The following is a 12,032-nucleotide window of genomic DNA, read 5'->3' on the forward strand; positions in this document are numbered from 1 at the left end:
CCCTTGTTTGTTTTATTTAAATTCAAGTTAGTTAACGTTAAATATAGTGTATTATTACACATCTGATTGCTTATAATAGATGTTTTAAGGACTGAGATGTTCTAAATCATTCTCCTCTAATGTGACATAGTTTTTCATCGAATATCACAGGAATCATCAATACCTGCCATAGGTATTCCTAAGAGATGAGAAGAGGGAAAACAAACTTAAATACAAGTTTCTGTCTGGGGCGCCTGGGTGGCTCAGTTGTTAAGCCTCTGCCTTTGGCTCTGCTCTGGTCATGACCTCAGGGTCCTGCTCAGCAGGAAGCCTGCTTCTCCATCTCCCACATCCCCTGCTTCCCTCTCTCATTCCCTCTCTCGCTGTGTCTCTTTCCATCAAATAAATAAAGAAAATCTTTAACAACAACAATGACAACAACAAACCAAGTTTCTGTCTGTTGACCAGACATAATTAACATTATGTTACAGGGTAGCAAGAATTCTAGGGGCATCCATTGTTGTAACACAAACCACAGGCAGGAACTTAATGATTTCAGTATACACTGTAGGATTAATGTCTCGACAGCTTAATAGGTGCTCCTTTACTCAGTGCAAGCTAAAGAACAAGGTGTGCCTTGGCAAGCATTCCCATAATTGAGCTTCCATACATTTTAAATCCAGATGAGGCTGAGATAAGAACAAAAGCCAGAAACCCAGTGTATCATACCACTAAATCTTATTAGCCGAGTTGTAAAATAGGAAAATGCCCTTACTGAATACAGTACCTGTTATTGTCTAGTCTGTGACTTTTCTCCTTGATGAATACTTTAAAGAGACCATTTTTAGAATTCCTACATTAAGACAAACCTAATGTCAGCAATTCTCCTCGTGAAGTTGTAAAAATTTATTTTTTCTTAATGGCATCTTATTCTTATTACACATTTGAGTATATTTGATGAGTAAAGAGGGAGTTGAATTAATGTTTATGACTCTCATGCAGATTGCTAATATTTCATCATTGATTCAGCACTTGGTTAAACCCTACTTATTTATTACTTTAAACAAGTCCCTTCAGGGTACACATTCCAATGGTCTTTATTACCTCCATTTATGAAACACGTTTATAAAAATCTTTCTAACATGTTTATGTTTTCTTCATCCTTAAATAATGTCAGAGTGAACACAGTTTTGTTAAATTAGCTAGAACTATTTCAGTTCTTTGTGAAATAGTTTATTTTTGTATGTGGCCAAAGCAAGATATATGGAATGTATTTGGAATGTCATCAGATTGCTACTGGATAGAGAAATAAGTATCTGTATCCACACTGATCAGGCTGAAGCCCTTGAAGTCATTGGCCAGGATGAATACGCCAAGTCACAGACACACGCCATTCCAGTAAGTTTATTTAAAAAATTCATACTGTGTTAAAAGCATACTGTAATACCTTGACCAGACAGTGGTAATAGGAGTTGACTCCTTTATAACCAGTAGATGAAATCAATGTCTACTTTGGTGTTATGCATATAAATAATATTATTTTTCATTTTCTTTCTTTTTTTGAAGGATGGAGGAGAGAGATCAGTGGGATGGGGCAGAGGGAGAGGGATAGAATCTTTTTTTTTTTTTTTTAATATGTTTAGAAGGGGAGAAGGATAGAATCTTAAGCAGGCTCCATGCTCAGTACAGAGCCTGATGTGGGGCCCAGTCTCAAGACCATGAGATCATGACCTGAGCTGAAATTAAGAGTTGGATGCTTAACCAACTGAGCCACCCAGGTGCCCTATATTATTATTATTATTTTTTACCTCCTGTTGACATATGCAGAAATCATTATACAATAGGCCAGTCTACTCTTGCTACACTCTTTATTGACACATTACATTTCTTAAGCCAGTGAAATCACAGTACAATAAGGCAACTCCTTTACAAGCTCACTTAGAATGTTTCTACTTTTACTCATCTTACGTTCATGTCTTTGTTCCTCTTTACTGGTACATATCAGGCATGTTTCATTTTCCCAATGCTCACTCATAATGTTTTTTATATAGCTCTGTGTATTTATGGCTGCTAACACATGCAAATATGCATGCATACAAATATAATGTACTATCTACTGTCATTTCTATTTACCACTAATTTTTTTTCTAGTTTTACTCCTGTTTCAGTTTAGGCCAGAGAAATAACACTTAGTTATCCTGGTCACCAGTCAGGCAAGTTAACCATTTTGGATTACCCCTTTTCTCTGTCAACCCTCCCCTTGCAAATATTTCTCTGTCTCTCTCCCTTCAGCCAAATGCTTGCTACACCCTCGCAAAAATAATACTTCATCACGCTGTCTTCTGTAACTTCTCCAAAAGCTTCTTTAGTCTCACCTTAATTCTTAACCTCAGGATTGACCTGTCCCTTTTCCATACCAATCTCAAGAAAGTCAAAGGGAATCTTGTTCTTAAAAAGAATTTAGATGAGGGGCAGTAAACCGGGACACATGGGTCAAATCCAGTCTGTAGCCTGTTTTTGTTTGCACACAAGCTAGGAATGGTTTTTACATTTTTAAATAGGTTGAAAAAATCTGAAGAAAATAATTCATGACATATGAAAGTTATATGAAATTCAGATTTCAGTGTCCATAAATAAAGTTTTATTGGAATCCAGTCATGCCCATTCATACATTTTGCACTACAGTAGCAGAGTTGAGAAGTTGCAATGGAGACCAAATGACCTATAAAGCCAGAAATATTATTTTGGAAAAAGTCTGCCAATCCTTGATCTAGATCAGATGCTTGAGTGTTTCAAAATGGGAATAATTGTTCAGAGAAATTAAATGATTTTCCCAAAGTCATTAGACTTTATAGCTGAGCAAAGGCAGGGATTTTGATTCCTTCCCTCACTTTCTTCATTGTATCATATGCATTTCTCCCATTCAAAATATATAAATAATCTTGTAATTGAAAATAAGGGGATGCAACTTCTCCTGAGAGCTCTTGCATGTCTAATATGTCAGTCACAAAAGACACTATGTAGGATATCAACATTTAGATAACTATTGAAACAAGGATTATCATAATGAATAATTAATTTGGCAGCAAAAATTATGTATATCTTGTCTAATCAGTGTTATTTCTGGTCAGGCAGAGTTGCATTAATAAACTACAGTACTAGGGCACCTGAGTGGCTCAGTGGGTTAAAGCCTCTGCCTTCAGCTCAGGTCATAATCTCAGGATCCTGGGATCAAGCCCTGCATCAGGAGTCTGCTCAGCAGGGAGTCTGCTTCCCCCTCTCTCTCTGCCTGCCTACTTGTGATCTCACCCTGTCAAATACATAAACAAAACTAAAAACTAAAAACTAAATAAATAAAATACAGTACTGCATTTCACACATCTTTATATACACATCTACACTTAAAAGAAAATGAGAACAATTCTCTGGAATAATGTATCATCTTGCTATGAAATGAAGAAAATAAATAAGTTCTGGGGCTGAGATGTTTCACACACGCTCCACAGTTATCAGAATAAATAATTGTTTGACCAAAATAGCAGCCGCCTATCTGTCCCTGGCTGAGGAATTAATGAATTATCATTAGTAGCTAAAACTCTAGAGCCATCCAGCAGCCTTTCCATATCTTTTCCAAGATCATTAACCTCCTTCTTCTGTCTTTGCAGGGGAGTGGCTGATGGGTCTCCTACAGACCTGTGGGGACTCAGAGGTTAATAGCAGGGATTGCACTAATTTTGTTTCTTCTTTTTTGGATACAGGAAAAAGAAATATCTATAATTATCTCTTCTAACTCTAATCCAAATATCTGTTTCTTCTTTGGTGAAAACCCTGTCCCAATTATATTTAAGAAAGGGGAAGGAGTCATCTGTCATCCTTTTCAGAGCCTGTCTACACTGTGGCAGCTGCTTCCCCACCACCCCCACAAACCCTGCTCGCCCCGGGACCTCTGATCACTGCATTCCTGGGCACCAGCTCCTTGGAAGCTATGACGTTATTGCTGCCTTGGCTTCAGCAGCCACTATGTAGGGGAGACAACACTACCCCTACTCTCTGTCCCCTGGATTCCTCACAATACCACTAAGCCAAGGTGTGGCTGTGACCTGAGGGTACGGTCATAAGTGAAAAGATTAGGATATGGTAGGAAACCCCACTTAAAACTGTATACAAAATATGAATATTGCCAGATTCCAAGCAAAAGGGTAACTGCAGGGGTGCCTGGGTGGCTCAGTCAGTTAAACATTTGCCTTTGACTCAGGATGTGAAGTCCCACAGCAGTCTCCCCGCTCAGCGAGGACTCTGCTTCTACCTCTACCCCTGGCTCATGCTCTCTCCCCCACCACTGCCATCAAATAAATAAATAAAATATTTTAAAAGGGGGGGACGCCTGGGTGGCTCAGTGGGTTAAAGCCTCTGCCTTTGGCTCAGGTCATGATCCCAGGGTCCTGGGATCGAGCCCTGCATCGGGTTCTCTGCTCATCGGGGAGCCTGCTCCCCCCCACCCCCGCCTTTCTGCCTACTTGTGATCTCCTTCTGTCAAATAAATAAATAAAATCTTTAAAAATAAATAAATAAAATTAAATTAAAAAAAAAACAAGTATCTGGGCACTGGGGAATGTTTGCTGGAGGGAGTGGCTAAAGATAAAACTGGTATTTGGGCAGGGGCATGAGCTGACAGGGACTTGAAAATCATCATACAAAGGAAACTGACTTCCTTAGGAATGCCTGGGTGGCTCAGTGGGTTAAGCCTCTGCCTTCGGCTCAGGTCATGATCTCGGGGTCCTGAAATCGAGCCCCGCATTGGGCTCTCTGCTCAGCAGGGAGCCTACTTCCCCCCCTCCGCCTACCTCTCTGCCTAATTGTGATCTCTGTCAAATAAATAAATAAAATCTTTAAAAAAAAAAAAAAGGCTAACTGCATCATGATGTTTCCACTTGTGGATGCAAGCCAATTCATAGCCTTCTTCTCCATCTTAAGTTCACCCTGTTCTGCCACTGAAGAAAAGATCCTCTTTTATCAGAGAATTCAGATAATTCATTTTCAGAGAATAAATTTTCTTATTATTTTAGGAAAATAACCACCATTACCCACACAAATGATATCTACCTTGGGCCTTTTATTTCTTGTCTTTATTAGAGCAGTACATAGGATTAAGTGAAAATAAAATGACATTAGCTAGGGCTTTGGCAAAATACCTGATGTTGAATTCTCCAAAGTATCATCAAATACCCTGGTAATAAAGACAAATGGAGTTTATTCACTGTAGTAAGGGAAACAGTCTTAGTGGTATCTCAGGAGGAAGACATTTATAAGCTCTAGGTGTGAATGGTTCAAGGCAAGGAAATGATTAAGATTGGGGATTATTACTGACACAATTTAGGGTTGGTGGATACAGGGAGCTGAGGGTTTTGAAGTGATAAATAATTATTTGATAAATTATCTCTTTACTCAGGTCAGTAGGCTGTTATCTCTGATAAAATCATTTGTAGGAGTTTCTTAAAGCCAATAGTAAAATTATTTATTGGTTTAGTCTTACCTTTTCCTGAGCAAAGTCTCCCCCTCAAACAAAACAGCTAAGTCGTACTGACATATGTGGTTTCAGATCTCACTAGGATAACCTCCAGTAGTCCATAGTAGCAGAAAAGCCCAGGTGTGATATCAACAGCACTGATTTGTGGGTTTGTGGTGTTTACAATGGTATAAGCAAACATATGCACACAAACATATATACATCTCTCTCCCATAAGCATTAATTTTTCAGAGATGGTACAGCCATGATACTCAAAAAGGAAGATAAATATCTTTCACAGGTAATACTACTTTTAAGGATTTTCCCTAACCACAATGAAGATAGAATTTACATTACTGTCTAGATGAGTTTTATTACCTTCCTTAGATCAGTCTAAGAGATTTCCTGGTTCATACCACAGCTAGTAGGGAGCATCTAGTTGTTAAAACCCAGAAACATCTCCTTCTTAACTCCTAGCAAGAACTTAGAAATTAAAATTTCACTTTACTATGAGATAGGCCAAATTTATTAATATTTAAAGAATGAGAATAAACCATGTAAGTTTTTTTATTATCTCTAAATTAAATCCAACCACTAGGTATGGCAGTCCAGATACATAATTATCTGCAAATTTTTTACTTCTTCTTTTCCTTACCTTCTATAAAATGAATTCAGCTGGGCTTAAAATGATCTTTAACTTTCAGAATTTACTGAAGAAAGAAATATTTAAACTAAATTTAATCGAATTGATACAATCATGTTATATTATTTTAATTTCAGTAAAATGAGAATGTTGAAATTTCAGAGTGATTTTAACAAGCAAAAGTTGTTAATTCAAATTTATGTAGTTAGAGGTCATGCACTCATAATTCATATTTATGTGCTTATTATTTTCTTAATATATAAGCACTAGGGCAAACACAAGTTTCTTTTTTTTTTTTTTTAATGGGATGAATAGGACAATTACTTTTTTTAAGTAGCTTTCAGCCAATTCGTGAGATGCACAAACTCTTACAGTGCAATGTAATAACCAAATCATGCTTGTGTTAAAACTGTTTTGAGAAGCTCTACAACCATTCTATATTGAGTTTGCATAAAGTGAAGCCAGGTAATAGGACTGTAGTAGGTTTGACCACTTGCTATGTGCTAAACATATAAGAAAATAGTTAATTACATTAGTTGAATTTTATAATGGTTATTTTCAAATTTTGCTTTTATTTGGCTGTGCAAGGAAAATCTGGTTGAAAAAATCCCTTTTCTCTTATGTTTCTGTACCAGTTTATTCCCACATGACAGCATAACAAAAGAAATCTTTCCCTTTAGGCTTTTCTCCTGCAATTCTAGGAGGACTGTTTGACCTTGTAATTCACAATGTAAATAACTCAACTATAACGTGTTAAAGTTAATTAGCTACACTGTAATACCTCTTGAAAGGCATTGCCCCGCTTTCTCACACTTCCATAGTCTGGCTAAATAATACAGAGATATATTAGGGTAAGCATATCTGGCTCACCTACTTTGGTTTTCTTCCTTTATTCTTTCATAATATCTTAAATTGGACTTTTTGCCTTTTTCCTTTAATTAAAACCAATAAATTTTCTTCAATACACTGCTTTTGCTGTACCCCACAACTTTGCTTTTGAGTATTTTATTATTCTGTCTTGCTGTTATTTTCTAGAATGATAGATTTAGTCTATTTGCAAGTGTTATTAAACTTCTAAATGTACAGAAATTTTTCATTTATCCAGTCATTAAATTCTACCTTTATTGCCTTTATTGCATGTTATATAGTCATTGAAATTTGCTGATTTTATGGGGTTCTTTGTCTGAGAATATGATTTTTTTTAAAAAAATTTCATGTATGCTTGAGAAGGACGTATATTCTTTCAATGCTAGATATAGGTTTTGATATCTATCCATTAGGTCAAGTTTCTTATTGTGTAGTTTTGTTGAGATATTCTGTATCTTTGATAATGTCTTATCTACTTAACCTATCAATAATTGAGAGGTATCTGAAATCTTCCAATACGAAAATGGATTTGCAATGGTTTCCTCTTCCCTTATATGTTCTGAGACTATTTAATTAGCTGTATATCTGTTTGGTGATATTACACCACATTGGCAAAGTGATCATTGTCTGTTAATGTAGTAATTATAGTAACCATCCCTCATCGTCTGGTTGGGCTGATATTACTATAGCCATATCTACTTTTTCAGGATATTTGTTTGACACATTTTTCCACTTGTCAAATGAGAATTTTACTGTGACTTTCTGCTCATTCTTCTCCCCTGTGTTTTGGTGGCAGTCACTGTAGTTCATAACTTCTGGACCCAGAAAAGCTACAGATGCATCTGAGGGAGAAAACTGTTCATCCTGATATCCCAGCTTTAGGACAGATGCAGTGACTGGGAACAACATAGGATTCTCTATTTTGGCTGAAGGGTGTTCTCTGTGTAGAAGGAAAAGAGAAACACATATTTGTGGCCAGAAGAGATCAGGAAGAGAAAACAGGTTGTTCAAACATTTTATTTTACTCCTTAACATAAAAATTCACCATGCTTCAATTTCCTCTGAAGTTAGAGGCCTACAGAAATGAATTCTGAACGGAAATGTAAGCAGATAGGATGGCAACCTCTGCAAACTCTTCTAAAATCTCTCTTGATATCCTCCATGCTTTTAGCTTTCTCTCGCTTGCTGGCCACACCCAGAAGAATTAATGGAGAATTCCACACAACTCAATGGAACCTGAGCCCACACTAAACTGTATGAAGCCGGATTTCCCTCCTGCTCCACTTCCTCCTTTCTCCTCACATCCCTCCCTCCACTCTTTTTAAGACCAACTCTGGATTTTAACATGAGCCAGCAGTACATTTTTATTATATTAAGCCACTGAGATTTGGACTTCCTTATGGCAGGCCACAAGGCAGCCTAACACCCTGCATAGAGCTGCATTAAGTTTCCCCATTGTTGATCACTATTTTTTTTTTAACTTGCAAGTTTACTTAAATAACATGTATTTTGATTTTTGAAATATTTAGATTGGCTTTGCTAATCTTGGTTTATAATTTAATTTGTCTCACTTTTTATGTTTCTTTTTAAACTCTTACTGCTTTGTTTGTATTACAAATCTAAATTCCCTCTCTAAAAATACAAGAATATTCTCTATGTCCTTTGTTCTCTCACTTCCCAATGCTCATCATTGCCCAAAATTTTGATTTTTTCTTTTGGTCTTAACTATTTTTTTTAAATTATGAATTTTATCTAGTTATTTAGTCAATTCAATCATGTACTTCTCAAAGTATTCCTGGGACTTTCCTCTCCTTTCTATTGGGTACTTTTTCCAAAAGTGTTTTAATGGGGATTTTTGTGAAGCAAAGCTTCTTAGTCCTTGTATACTTAAGGTTTTTTTTTTCTTAGATTTTTATTTATTTTTATTTATTTATTTATTTGACAGAGAGCAAGAGAGAGAGCTCAAGCAGAGGGAGCAGCAGGCAGAGGGAGAGGGAGAAGCAGGCTCCCAGGGATCCCAATGTGGGACTCGATCACAGGACACTGGGATCATGACCGGAGCTGAAGACAGCTGCTTAACCAACTAAGACACTCAGGTGTCCCTATAGTTAAGGTTTTGACAAATGCTGTCACTTTCAAATGACAGTAGATATAAATTTGAGGTTGAAAGTTTCTTTCAGTACTCTAAAGGTATTATTCCACTGTTTTCTTTATTACTATATGACATCTACTTCTTTTCCTTTATATGTTATCTGCTCTTTCACTACAGAGAATTTTAGACTTTTTCAATGTTTTTAATTTTCACTATGTCTAAATATGGCTTTTCTTTATGTTTCCTTTTGGTAAACAACAGTTCTTTTTTATCCAAGATCTCTTATTTTTCTTTAGTTCTGAGATATTTCTTTTTAAAGAAATTTTTAAAAATATCTTATCTTCTCTGCTTTTATTTACTTTCTCCTTTCTGTGATCCTTATTAAATGGTTATTGATATTTCTTTATATAGGGTCTATATTTGTTAACATTTCTTTACCCTTGCCTGCTTTCTTCTAGGAAAATTATTCAACCTGATCTCCCAGCTTTCTTATTTCTTCTTTTCTACATCTATTCTATTTTTTAAAATATTCTCTTCTTTATTTTTAATATCTAATATTGCCCATCTAATACTTTCATATCTAATATTTCTACTTGATGTTCTTAGAGTTTATTCTTGTTTCATATCATTATCTGCCTATATCTCTTAAGTGTTTATTATGCCTCTTTTAAATTCTGTGTATTTAAAAGCATGTGTTTCTGTTGTTATCTGTAAAAAGTTATTTTATTTTTTTAAGATTGATTTATTTGAGAGAGAGAGAGAGAGAAAAAGCAAGCAAGCAAAAGTGGGGGAGGGGCAGAGGAAGAGGCAGAGGGAGAGAGGGAGAGAATCTTCAGCAGACTCCCCACTGAGCTCAGAGCCTGACATGGGGCTCAGTCCCACAATCCTAAGATCATGACCTGAGCTGAAACCAAGAGTCAGATGCTTAACCAACTGAACCATCCAGGTGTCCCTATTTTATTTTTGTATATATATACACTCCTTACACACCTCTTTGTTTTGAATGGTCAACTCATATTCCCCTGGGTTACTCTGTCTAGCAATGCATATTTGGAAAAGTTGAAAGACCTAAGTCTATTACAATCCAGATGTGCTGAAGAAAAGATGGGGGAAAGATTTAGGGTGGAGAGCTCAGGCACCAGGAAACCACAGCTGATCAGTCCTCCCCACCACTGACTCTTGGGCCAGAACCTTTACTCCCAGCCTCTCTCTGGGAAAAGCAGCAATTCTCTTAATTGTGAAAAAGCACCACTGGGTAGTTGGATGAAGAGAGGTGGGACAGATTGTGAATGCTCTGACCTCATCACTTTTCACTGCCACACCTCTCCTCAATGGGGTCTGGATCATTGGCCAGATTTTACCCTGAAGGAAGTACGAAATGATTGAGCCTCTGGCTCTAATTCTTGAGGTGAGGGTTACGCATTTTTAACTGTCAAGGTACCACAAGGAAGGCCTGGTGAATAGTCAAAGTTGGAAGTCAACTGCTTTTTTCCTGAATTATCTTTCCATTACCAGCTACAGCCTCCTTATTTTCCAGGCCATAGGTCCTATCACGCTTTCCACACACACATCATTCTAAGAAGCACTCTCTCTTCTGCAGTTACTCTTTTCTTCTTTATTCCTTAGGTTTCTGACAGTCTTTTTATTCTGGTAGTACTGATCTTGAAGAAGAAGCAATTACTTCGTGTTAACTGAGAATCCTGACAAGACCCAACTAACAAAAATTTTACCTTCTGCTTCTACTCTATCATTGTACAATAATGCATAAACTTGGGACTCCTGGGTGGCTCAGTTGGTTAAACAGCTGCCTTCAGCTCTGGTCATGATCCCAGTGTCCTGGGATTGAGTCCCACATCAGGCTCCCTGCATGGCAGGGAGCCTGCTTCTCCCTCTGCCTCTGCCTGCCACTCTGCCTGCCTGTGTGCTCTCTCTCTGACAAATAAATAAAAATAAAATCTTAAAAAAAATAATGCATAAACTTCTTTTCAAAGTAATGGAGAACAAGGCCCTCCAAACTAGATCAGTACTAGTCAATAATTATTTGATACATATTATTAGTTAATAATAGTCTTATAGCTGGAGTAAATGTTTTAAATACCTTGCTTTCTCTGATGAGATTAAAAAGTTAGGTAAAAATGGGGGCCCAATTATCAATATGTCTGTGTTTACCTGTAACAGCTATCTATCTCTAGCTGTAAGAACTAGTTTCCTTAGTCTATCACATGCAAGGACTTCTACTTTATCAATACAAGTTTCATGAAAATGGAATCATAAAACATGGCTAGTTCCATGATGTTAAAGTGAATCTCATCATTGCATTAATTCCTATGTTGGACAGAGAGATATAAAACCTGGCAAAAAACTGGGTGTCAAGTATTAAAAGCAGGTGGACCTGGGGTGCCTGGGTGGCTCAGTGGGTTAAGCCATTGCCTTTGGCTCAGGTCACGATCTCAGGGTCCTGGGATTGAGTCCTGCATCAGGCTCTCTGCTCAGCAGGGAGCCTGCTTCCCTCTTTCTCTGCCTGCCTCTCTGCCTGCTTGTGATCTCTCTCTGTCAAATAAATAAATAAAATCTTAAAAAAAAAAAAAACAGGTGGACCTGAAGTATAATTTCAGGAAAAGTGATTTAATGTGGACAGATGGGAAATGAGTGACAGATAAACTAACTCCTTGTTAGTTTGGCTTTAATGATTATTATTGCTTCTTTTGTGCAAAGGTTTCAGATCAAATGTTAAATTGTTAACTTGCTAAACGCAGATTTTTCTTATTTCCATCCTAGTGTTTAGCTGCCAATAGGATAATCTAAGCACAGTCAAGGTTTAGAGTGTTTAAGACCTAAATTTTCTCTTCAGTCACACCATCTCAATGAAATCAGTGACCTCAGTCTTTGAAAATGAGATAAAAACTGTTGCAAAGTAAAATGCATTATTTACTATGGATCACAAT

Source organism: Enhydra lutris, unplaced genomic scaffold (genome assembly GCF_002288905.1).
Source record: "Enhydra lutris kenyoni isolate GAN:26980312 unplaced genomic scaffold, ASM228890v2 scaffoldscaffold3, whole genome shotgun sequence".
NCBI lineage: Eukaryota > Metazoa > Chordata > Mammalia > Carnivora > Mustelidae > Enhydra > Enhydra lutris.